The sequence below is a fragment of the Glossina fuscipes genome, unplaced genomic scaffold (genome assembly GCF_014805625.2).
Source record: "Glossina fuscipes isolate IAEA_lab_2018 unplaced genomic scaffold, Yale_Gfus_2 0, whole genome shotgun sequence".
NCBI classification, from domain to species: Eukaryota; Metazoa; Arthropoda; class Insecta; order Diptera; family Glossinidae; genus Glossina; species Glossina fuscipes.
Window position 1 is genome coordinate 20942711 of NW_023998414.1, and position 11411 is coordinate 20954121.

General features: G+C 32.4%; 1 protein-coding gene across 6 annotated transcripts in view; it reads right to left on the bottom strand.

Annotated features, from left to right (window-relative positions):
* The window catches only part of LOC119632843 (annexin B11), a 29969-nt gene extending 18835 nt beyond the window's left edge, over nt 1–11134 (bottom strand). The window contains exons 1-2 of one of the 6 annotated variants that reach the window (XM_038025988.1): nt 10988–11134; nt 10740–10899 (exon numbers count right to left, since the gene is read on the bottom strand). The gene's annotated coding sequence lies outside the window, so the exon portion shown is untranslated. Of the gene's footprint in view, nt 1–2821; nt 3074–10739; nt 10900–10963 lie in introns of those variants that run through there. The other 5 variants (XM_038025980.1, XM_038025971.1, XM_038026013.1 and 2 more) reach the window with 5 other exon arrangements.
* Between the last annotated feature and the right edge of the window lie 277 nt (nt 11135–11411).

Sequence of the window (11411 nt, forward strand, 5' to 3'; positions counted from 1 at the left end):
GATCGGACCGATAAATGTAATCTCTCAGCGATCCTACGAACTTGTATACCTCGGTTTGCATCTATTAATCCCTTAATATTATCTCTTAATCAGCTTCCACTCACGTTGTAGAACGTCTTCTTCAATGTCAAAACTATCGGAACGAAATCAGTTTTGCACTGATCTTCTGCCCATATAACTTCTTCATATGCATTCAATAATTTTTTTATTGTTTGGATATCAAAATATGACTGATAAGCCATCAAACAAAATTTATTCTCCAGAATCAAAGAAATTTCATGCAAAAAACAAACCCTTGCTATATAAGCTAATAAAATATATCATGATGATGCGGCTCAAAGGTCAACTTGCCTTTGAAAACACGCAATTAAATCCGCGATAGGAAAAAAGCGAAATGATTTTCCGAATAACCTAATATTTTGTATTTGTTTTAGCAATTGTGTATGTGTTTTCGCGTTCAGGCAAAAGTCATTCAAAAAGTTCGTAGATTAGTCCATAAATGTTAACTGTCGTCCCTCGTATAAGCACACTTTAATTGATCTATCAAACAGTTTGTTTCAAACATTCAGTTTTTTTTTTTGGTTTGTTTGAAAAAACCAAAAGTTTGCAAAATCATGATGTAGGCTTGAGTATTGAGCTGATAGTAAATTTGTGCAACTTTAGCAACAGCAAACTTGTTGATTATGAAAACTTGGAAGCAAAAAAATAAACTCGGTTTAGCGAAAGGAAAAAGTCATTTTTCATTACAACATTGAACGATTTCCAAAAAGTTCTTCCTGCAATTGACTAAGTAAAAGGAGTTTCGAATATTGAGATTCGTTGCAGATCCTTCTTCCATCCTTTTCTTTTAGTTTCGCTCGAAAATTCAAACAAGTAAGAAGTTTATATTCGATCCTTACGGAATCTTTTGTGATCCCAGGAAAAAGGCAAAAAAACTAAATTTTTATATTCTATAATACTTTGTGAGTGCGGCTGACTTTTTCGATTTTCAGCATAAAAATGGAAATTTATGTATGATGTATGTGTTGGGCTTTATGAGTAACAAACAAACCATACGGAAAGCAAAAGTGTTCACAGACTTGGCTGTATAGACGCATGACAATTGCGGACGTATTCTTTGACTTGATGGCGACATTTTTGAATTTTTTTCCAACCACAGATACTAAGCCAATTAAAAGCGTTATAAAGGTTTTGAAATAAAATGGAATTATGACACACTTAAGAATTTAGGAAGACGTGGCCAATGTTTTCAATTTTTTAGAGATACTACTGCATCGCCTATTGAATGTACCTTCAAATTTTTGTAGATATATCTGGTGTCGTTTATGAGTAATGAGCGAAAAGACAATTTTTTAGTCCTTTTAAAAAGCGGAGGTGTCCTCACCTTACGTAGTACCTCACGTAAGCGGGTCATTTGACCGATTTGGTCAAATTTTTAGTCGATAGCTTGATTTTTGCGGTCAGTAGAACGCTTACAACAGGCATTGCATAGACGGACAGATGCATATACTTAAATCGATTCAAAATTTGATACTGATCAAGAATATATGTGCAAATTGTGGAGTGACTGAAAATTTCTTCTGGTCGTTGCAAACGTTTTAAGAAAATAAATATACTCCTTATAGTTCGGCAATGGGTATGGAAAAGTGAAACTGTAAAAATTGTAAATGATTATTTCAGACATGAAATGCAAGTGAATTGGAAAAAACATTATTGCGTTTAAGGCAACGCGAATTGATGTCTGCCGTATTTGTAAGCCTTTCATTGGAAAATTATAACAAAAGATTTTTAGTTCAAATCGAAAGCAATCTCTTTTTCTCTTTTGTATCTTAAATTAATGAATGCACACATTGCCTTTGTTTTTCGTTTATATTATATTATGCATAAGAGTAGCAAGAGTGCTGTTATTGTTAAAATTTTTAAAAAATACCTTTGAATTATTATTTACGTGTTTTGCGTTTAAAGCGATGACTCATTTATAGCCGAGTAACAGATTAATAATAACAAATCAAATGCACATTATGTCGGAAAAAGGAGAGAAAACAAAAAACAATGTTCGCTTTTATAATGAAAGTAAAGCAGATGAAAACAAGTCTCTTTACAAGTTTTTGCTTTTTACTTTTTCCAGAATTTATAGGCGAAAAGTTCTTCTATAAGTAAGATAAGAGAAGATACAAAAAAACTGCAGACTTATGAAATTGTACGCATATACACACTAAAGCATATATGTATGCCGATCTAAGGTAAAATGAAAACCTGTTTGCTAACAATGTGAAATTTTTACACACAACTCCAGTAGATGAAAGTTATTTTTGGCTTAGGGTGGAGCCGGGATATCCATTATTTTAAATACGGCTTTTTTCAATATCAATACTTAACTAAGGAAGTTGTGACTGCAATATTGGCTACACTACTGCCACCATGTCATTAAAAATCTTATGCGAAGAAAAGTGGAACTGTTTTCGAGATTTTTTTTTTTTTTTTTTTTTTTAAATAATTATAATCGCGCCTTTCACTAACATAATTGTAACGAGATTTTTAGGAAACATGATTGGACCAAAAATTTGAAGTATATACTACAAAGGACCACAGTATGAAGAAGTAAGAAATGTTCCTATGGTGAACATGTTTTTAAATGTTACAAGCAACCTAATGAACTTAATAAATATGATTTCATTAACATTGGGGATAGTATTGTAGATAAAAAAAATAAAAAAAAAAATAAAAAAAAATAAATAAATATATTTTATAAGATGAAATTCTCTTCATATTTCTTTATATATAAACTTATGCACAATTAAATTAAAACACAACAACTTACTGGCACTTGTCGTAAGTAGTTTGTGTAGTTTTTATATAAATAAAATTCTCTGTAAATTAACTAGTAACAGTATGTCTATATATATATATATATATATATATATATGTATTTTTTATATTTTTCTTTCTGCTGCTTCTTGTTAACTGAGTAGATTGTATGACAAAAGGTACTTTAAATTATTTCTTCTGTTAAAAAAAAAACCGCTTTTTATAAAACACTCTCAACTGTATCACCGTAAGAAACGAACGTTTCAAAGAGCAAACAGCAACTGAAGGGTACCGTAAGTGGGGTTGATTTAAAAGATACTTATGTGTACATGAGTAAGACCTTAAACACAATGACGCATTATTTCGTTTGTCGGTTTAATAGGTCCCAAGTGGTAAATACAATCGGGTAAGTCGCGTTGCCATGTTATGTTAGACGAGCACGTAAGCAAACCTATGCAAATGTAAACAAAAACAAATAGTTTGGCTTGCGAAATTATACCAAATCGAACGAATATAGAATAATTCATATATGAAAAAGAATATACATATATGCAAAAGCATTTTGGTTGAGCAGTAAAATAACGAAGAATGGAAAGTAAGAAGATATTTGATAGGATCATAGAATCGTAATGTTGGAGGCGCTTTTGCAATATGGGGAAAGTGTGAAAAAGAACCCGAAATTGGTTGGAATTGTTATATGAATTTCTCAAAGTTCAATTGAATCGCCCACTAAATCAGCTAAATGTGGACTTTTGCTCATACTCGGCATGGGTTTCTGTGCCAGGAACGGATATAAATGCTCCCATATCAATTGAGTTCTGTTACATATTTAGCACTCAATGATAGCATACAGCACCTGTTCTTTTTATCTAAGAAGGGCATGTCAAACATGCGAAATCGCATGAAAGAACTTAGTACCTGCATGCATAACATTCGCAAACAAATGTGTTTGGAAGGAAATATTTTCGGATTTCGATAACATGTGGGTCTGCCCCTATTCCACCACGGCCATGGATGACAGATACACAATTGTCCGGATCTCTTTTGTTCAATCCTAAAGGTAGATATTATTTGTTTATAAATAAATAAATAGCATAGTTTTATAGTATATTCCTACGCTATGCTACTGTTTTGAATCTCTCATGCAAGTTTTATTATCGCAGCCATAGATATTGGAATTTTATGCTTTTTGCATAGCAAGCTAATTGCTTTTATTGTTTCTTTTTCATACCTTATAATATAATATATAATATACTCCAGAATAATGGAGATTTCATTGTGTAAAAAAATTTATATTCGTATAAAGCAAAGGAAATTTGGATAAATAACTTTTAAATTAGAAGAAAAAGAATCCTTATATCTTCTTGTTTAATTTCCCAATTACCTCATTCTCGGAAAAAGGCTGACAAAGTTGAAGTTGTACGCACAACGCATCATTGTGTTGAAGGCTTAAAAGTTCTTGCTCAAATTATCGCAGAGTTGCATATTTTAGGTTATTATAATTGTTTTTTTTTTTTTTTTTGAAAATGTTTCCTAAAAAAAAAGTACTTTTATTTATTGTTTACACATTTCCTCGCATTACGTGATGCATTTTTGAAAAATGCTTTAGTTGAACGGTACTTAGATAATCTAATGCAATTGCATTGGGAACTTCCAAATCTCCATATTCTTCGAAATCATTCTCATTCACCATGCAGCAAATTAAAAAGTCATCACCACACCTTAATCTACATGAAAGTTAACATTTAATAGGAAAGTATTGGGAAAATCAGCGCGATTGGTAATTGAAAAAACTTCCAAGGAATTTTTAAGTTGTTGGAACCATCAGTGCAAAATTGTCTAAAAATTAAATTGAATTTATTTGACTGCAACATGTTAGGCAAAAATTCAGTCAGTGACTGTGAAATCAAATTCAGATATATCCCTTTAACGGACTTGGCGATTTTGGCGATTTAGTTACATCCTTGAGCGTTGTGTCCTATCGTCTATTTACCTCATAATCGGATTATGAAGGTTGCGAGAACAGAGAAAGGAACATAGATGTCGATATTTGGTAAGATCAAATGCACGCATCATGATATCCCCTCAAATGACTTAATCTCAACAGGCGAAAAAACAATGCAAATTACACTCGATTCTCATTAATGTCTATAGCAGAAGTTAAAATAGAATTTTTTGTTATGAACGCTGACTCGAATGAAATGTTTATCTTTAAAAAAAGTACTCTTACGATTTTCATGCATACACAACTTAAATGATGAAGAAAAAGTATCGAAAAATACTACTAAAGTCGTCTATAACTTAATAGCTCTTCTACATGTCCACGATTATCAAGGCGACTTAACTCAACTTTGAAAATACCTTTATTGCATTTTTTTAATGTTTGTTTTATTTTTCGCTTATGTGATTTTCGTAGCACGTTATTGGTTTTTGTGTAAATCGAGGGATGGGTATATTTCCAATAACCCTTTAATTGCCCACTGTTCGTATAGTGTTCTTTCTTCTTTCGTGCTATGGTGAAATACAGAAGCTTGAGGTGTCAATTTTTAATGCTAAATGTCGTTACTGTTTGTTTTATTCTTAGACAATGAAACACCTATTAGTCTGCGAAATAGCAATCGGTAAACAGACATTAGAGAAAACACAAACGTTTATTGTATGAATTTCGTGATTGTTGAGCATTAAATAAAGAACAAAGATTGCATGTGTGTAAAATTACATTATTAATGGATGTTTAAACAATGGCAAACTTTTCAGACATTAAAAAACATTCGATTTGCAGAGAGACCTTTATACCTCTACACTCTCATTTATCATGATATTTCTGTAAGTCATGGACAAATGGCGCATAGATTGATTTTATTATTCATTTAAGATAACATACACACACAAATGTAGTAAAGTATAAAATTCAAATGTGAAAATTCTGCTCAGACTAGAAGATGGTTTAAAGGACATTATTTATCTATATATAGTTGCGTAGGTGTTGGAAATTATTCACTCGCGTGGTGGATGAATTGCATATTGAAGTCTTCATCAAAACATTTCGAAAGTAATGATCTGTCAGTCAAATTGCCTAATTATGTTTACGAAAAAGTTTTCTTAACGCGATTAGCGTTATTGAAGAATGAGTTTTTTTTTTCTTTTTTTTTTTCATTTGAAGTTAGAGTGCTATCTTCTCTCATAGCATAGCCAATCACGTGGTAAGATTAATATGGCAATATTATATTGCGACTAAGGAGACATGCTCAGATCTTTTTCGTGATGATGATTAATGTTTTGCTGAGAGCAAGATGTAAATAAAAATAAGAAGAGAAGTATTTAGCGAATGAAAGCTATTTAATTGATGCCTTTCGCTCCAATCAAATGCGATTCGAAAAGCTTTAATTGGACAAAAAAAAAATTTTTTTTCCCACTTCGTTTAGAAAGCTGAAGCTGACTACTCATAAATTCCTTTTCGAAAATGAGTTAGATGCGTACACAACTGTACTTTCGTCCCTAACTAACCAAAACCTGAAAATTTCCAAATGCTTTGCTTTGTACCACCAATAGTCTTCTTAGTTCTCTTTGTAAGAATACATCTTCACCGTAGAGAAAGCCACGACGTCATAATCGATCTAGCCGTCCATTAAACACCCTACACTAGTTCGATTAAGGTAACTATCCATTTACCATTGCGAAATATCAAAAACTACATCTTATTGCCATATAAAGATTTACTTTTTATGGGATGAGATTCGAAAAATAGATCAATGTGGTCCAAATTTTGTAGTAGTTAACTGTATATGTCAAATCGCTATTCTGGACAATGTTTCTTCACGAGCTATCAGTTGTTCTTGATGTAGGAGGCCCTATTTATTGCAAGAACAAGTGTTACGTGAGAGGTGGTTCCAAAAATGGTCCATTTAGTATGGCAATGTATTATTTTTCACCACTTTTTTGCCAAAAAACATTTGATATCGAAAATTGTTTTTGATGTTTTTTAAACGAAATTTTATGATCGTAAGTTGTCACAAAAACATGTCCCATTCAATTCGTTTTTAATGGGAATCGTTCAAAATCGTATCAAAAATTAGACATTTTTGCTATATAAGGACATATTTTTCATAATTGGTGATACAGCAAATGAACCTACGTTGTCCAAATTGCGTAATCTCAAATTGTTATTACGCGGAAATTTTCATCAAGAAATTTTAAAAATAAGGTCTTTCTTTTTACCATATAAAGATTCAGTTTTCGCAGAAACTGGCAAGAGGGGTTATAAAAATTACCCCATCCGGTCCTAGTTTTTCGTACTAATTTAGAATGCCCAAGTGCTATTGTTTCGCGCTTTTTGTTGCGAAATTCTGAAAATTGGAATATATTTTCATAGAATGACTTAGATGAGGAGTGGTCGAAAAAGTGGTCCCATCCGAATCATTTTCAATAGCGCTCGTTCTTGGGTCAAAGCACGTCAGTTTACTAAAGATCATCGAAATGTCTTAAAAATTACGAGCTCCTGGTTAAACCCAGAACAAAGAACATGGACAGATGGACAGAGGGATAGACACGCTTGGGTAAGGGTATAAAAAATGATGGGTCCCGCTCAAGTCCTTTAGGATGATACACATGTCTACATAAATTTAATATACCCTATACCGCAAATAGTCTACTGTATAATTGCGAAACAGAATGCGATGCCAAGCTATTTTTACATAACTGTATTTGCCTAACACCCTATGTGCCTGCGCTTCTGATAAATGCCACTATTTGCTTACTCAATGATATGGATTGTGCGATAAACGCTGAAAGAATTCTGTTCAACGCGAAAATGCAGATGTGTAAACAAGAATGCTTATCGGCGGAAGGTTACGAGTAATTATATCATAAGGACATATTTGCAACGGTATCTTTAACGGTTGATTATGGTTTAGAGGATCGCAACTCTGTTAATATATCCAAAAATGAATGGAAGGAATTTCTTACGCAGTTACACTAAAATTTCTAATGACGGATTAATCGAGTTTTCTGGTACGATTTAAAAAAAAGCAAGTGCGTCCTATGATCATTTGATTCTTTTTTCTTTTTGTCCTTGGTGGAGGCATTTCCTTTTTTGCCTGACTCTGTCGGCAAGGACGTCCAGGTCAGTTTAAGGGCTACCTTATATCATTGTTACCTTTACTTGAGTATTGTGTAATGCTAGGAAAGGCTGGAAGGCCCTTTTTATTCTAAAATTTTGGCTAAATCTCGTGAGTTGCTTAACAATAAGCTTATGCGATGGAATTGCAAAGATCTACATACTTATAAGCAAAAAAATATCATATGAATATTAAATGATTTCAAGCAATATTTGATTTTGTTTAAAAGTGTGCTTAAGTCTACAAATTTTTATTATTAGCCACTAAATCCATCATGTCTCGCAGTATATGCGAACTAAGAGTAAGACTTTGCGTCCTGGAATCATGTTTTGAATAACTTATACCTTTTTTCATGTCACGACTCTTCCCAAACGCATTGGCTTAAAAGATGAGCTCACGAAATAGTTACACGAGTGCTCCTCCGTCACTACCGTCTTTTAAACTCACTACTTGCCTGAACACTAATTACTGTCTATGATAAGCTACTAATCGGTCAAGTCGATCTAGAGTCGGTCGATATTACCTTTTGTTTTTATAGTAATGGGCTATTAAAACAAATATTCATTTTATGTAGATAGATTACGTATTATATATGGCATTTTCCCAGGGGAAGTTCAGATATGCAAACGTATTCATTGCGTTAATTGGCGAATTATTCATTAAATTGTTTATTCAACGCTTTGTGTCGCAAAAATATTTCTGCGAATTTCAAATCGATAACTGATCGAGATCGTACGTTAAGAACAAAAATGTATCTCACATATTTTTTTTGTTATCTCACACCATTTGTGGTACAATGGTGTATTAAGTTTTTTCGTGCGTATGCAACACCCAGAAGGAATTGAGATACGTCCACCTTTTATTATACCAATCGATTAAGAGTCATTTTCTGAATCTTATCCGTCCGTCTGTCCATTTGTGCGTTTTATTTTCTTGTGTTCAATATGGAGACCACAATATTTGGAGATAATTTGGTGAAATTTTTTACACTAACTTGCTTTGGCCCAAGGGCGAAAGCTATTGAAAATAATTTGGACGGGTCCATTTTCTAGATTACTCCCCGTACAACGCTTTATTCTGAAAAGTCATTACATGGAAACAATTCAAATTTTCAACATTTTTCGATAAAGTTGGCTCTATAATAGTGTTGCGAATTTCTAAATTGAAATGAATAATGTGGTTTGAATGAGTCAATTTTTTAATCCTTCTCTCATATAATTGTTCCTACGAAGACTGATTCTTTATAAGGTAACCATGTCTGGTTTTCAATATTTCACAGTGGGAAACGGTTTATAATAGTGGCTTGACATAAAAATTTATCTTGTCAAATTTTGACAATGTAGGTCTATTTCTTGGACCCGATTTCATATAAGAATAGTAAGCCCTGAAGAAAAGGTTTAATTTTTTATGGTGGAAACTGGTCCATAGTAACAATTTAACAACAAAATCAACGACAGGGGATTTGTACCACATTGGACCACATTTTTTAGACACTCACATATATAGGTGCTGTTATGAAAAGCAAACCCTTATAAGGAGAGAATATATAATTTGTAGTTTTTCATAACGGAAACGCAAATATAGTCATATTTTTGGGAAGTTAATAAAGTTTGCCAAATTTGGATCACGCCATATGATGCTTTGGGCATCTTCCAATATGTGCGATGTGGGGTGGAAAGTATATCTTTGTATGAAAATATGGTGTAGTTGTTAGTTTACTATTACCAAACTGTACTCGGCGAAATGAAGTCGAAAAGAGTATCCCATAAGGCAAGCAAGAGTGTTAATAATCAAACCAAAATGTGTTAGTTTTAAAATTAAAAAAGTAAATAATTGGATATCAAATAAAAGGGCTTAAAGAGTAGAACGCGATAAGCTAAGAGTGTCGGTTAATTCGAATTTAATGATGGTAGAGGTCACGACGTGAAAGATCAATATTTCTTAGCAACGTCTTTTAATGAAGTAAAAGCTAAAAGATAAATTTTATGTCATCCCTTTCATTTGGCCAAAAGGGGCCAAAGATTTTAATGGCCATTGGTATGCGAGATTCGGCCTCAGCTGAATATAACTTTCTTACTGGTTTTTCTTGCCTTTTATTTGAACTGTCACGCATGAAATATTGCTTGGCAGGCAAGTGCCATGATTATAAGGAACGATTGTAAGCGGAGCAGTAAGGAAGGAGAGAGTAGCACTTTTCGATTATTTCGACCAAAATCGATGAACAATTGAATCGAAAAATCGAATTATCATCTATTCCTTATAAACTTCTTACTCTAAGAAAATCCAAAGGAGTGCATTTTCGCTGCAAGATTAAAGTGTTTGACGCATATGCAGCTATCGCAAACATTAAAGCAAAAGCAAACCCAAGAAGAGAAGAAATGTTGTTCTTTTTTGCTAAAAAGCATGAAGTTGAAGACAGAATTAGAACGAAACTCTTATAGTGGCTTTGATTCTTGTCTTATTCTACAATGCATAAATGCACTGCTCGCTAATATATTATAGTACATTGTAGAGAAGAACAAGTCGAAGCCAAATGCATTTTCGCTAAAGTGCACCAAAACGCTTGCAAAAGGTGAAAAATCACAGTTAAATGAAATTGTTTTTATGCACTTATATCGCATGGTGCGTTTGTATTATACTTCTTGTTAATTTTTGCTGTTTGAAAAATGTATGTTCGGCTTATGAGTAGTAACCTTGAACGCAATACCGGTTCATTTTCAATCACTTTCAAATGTCACCTCGCCATCTAACCACTATCGCATATATGGGAACTATATAAATCTATATATTTTTGAGTAAAGAAAAAATATTTACCTTTAAATGTAAACTTTCACTGCATTGGCAGGTTCTCCAAATAAAGATCAAATGGCACCAATGTTTAAATAATGCTTACCAACAACAATAATATAACAATAGTTTGTAAATCTAATACAGATTTAGTCGCTCTTGTGTTAATAAATTCACAATTAATTATCTAAAAATAAAATATTGAAAAGAATATATAGAGCAGAAAAAAAAAAAAAAAAAAAAAAAATTACATCATGATATACACACGTACGCACACGTAAATTGTCTAAAGATGTTTTATGAAAAATTTCAAAATTAAAAAATTTTTTTTTTCGACTTTTCTACAAAGGCATAAAGAACTTTAATTGTACAACAATAGAATATTTAATAAAAACTTTTTTTTTTTTTTTTTTTTTTTTTTTTGTTCAATAATTATAAGTTTTTGCGAATCGACTGAATAAATGAGTGTTTGTTACAAAGCAACGTCAACGATTGCACTAAAAGCTGAGAAAGGAGAGATAATATGCTTTCGTAAACGCACAAGCAACAAGTTGTTGCTGTTAAGGCAAACACACATGAAATTGATGCTTAGAATATTTGCTAGTTGTTCTTGCGTTCTTCAATTCGTTCATTCATTAGTCGTCCCGATTCAAAAAGTTATAAATAAACTGAAATACTTGACGCTAAAAACATTTAAGA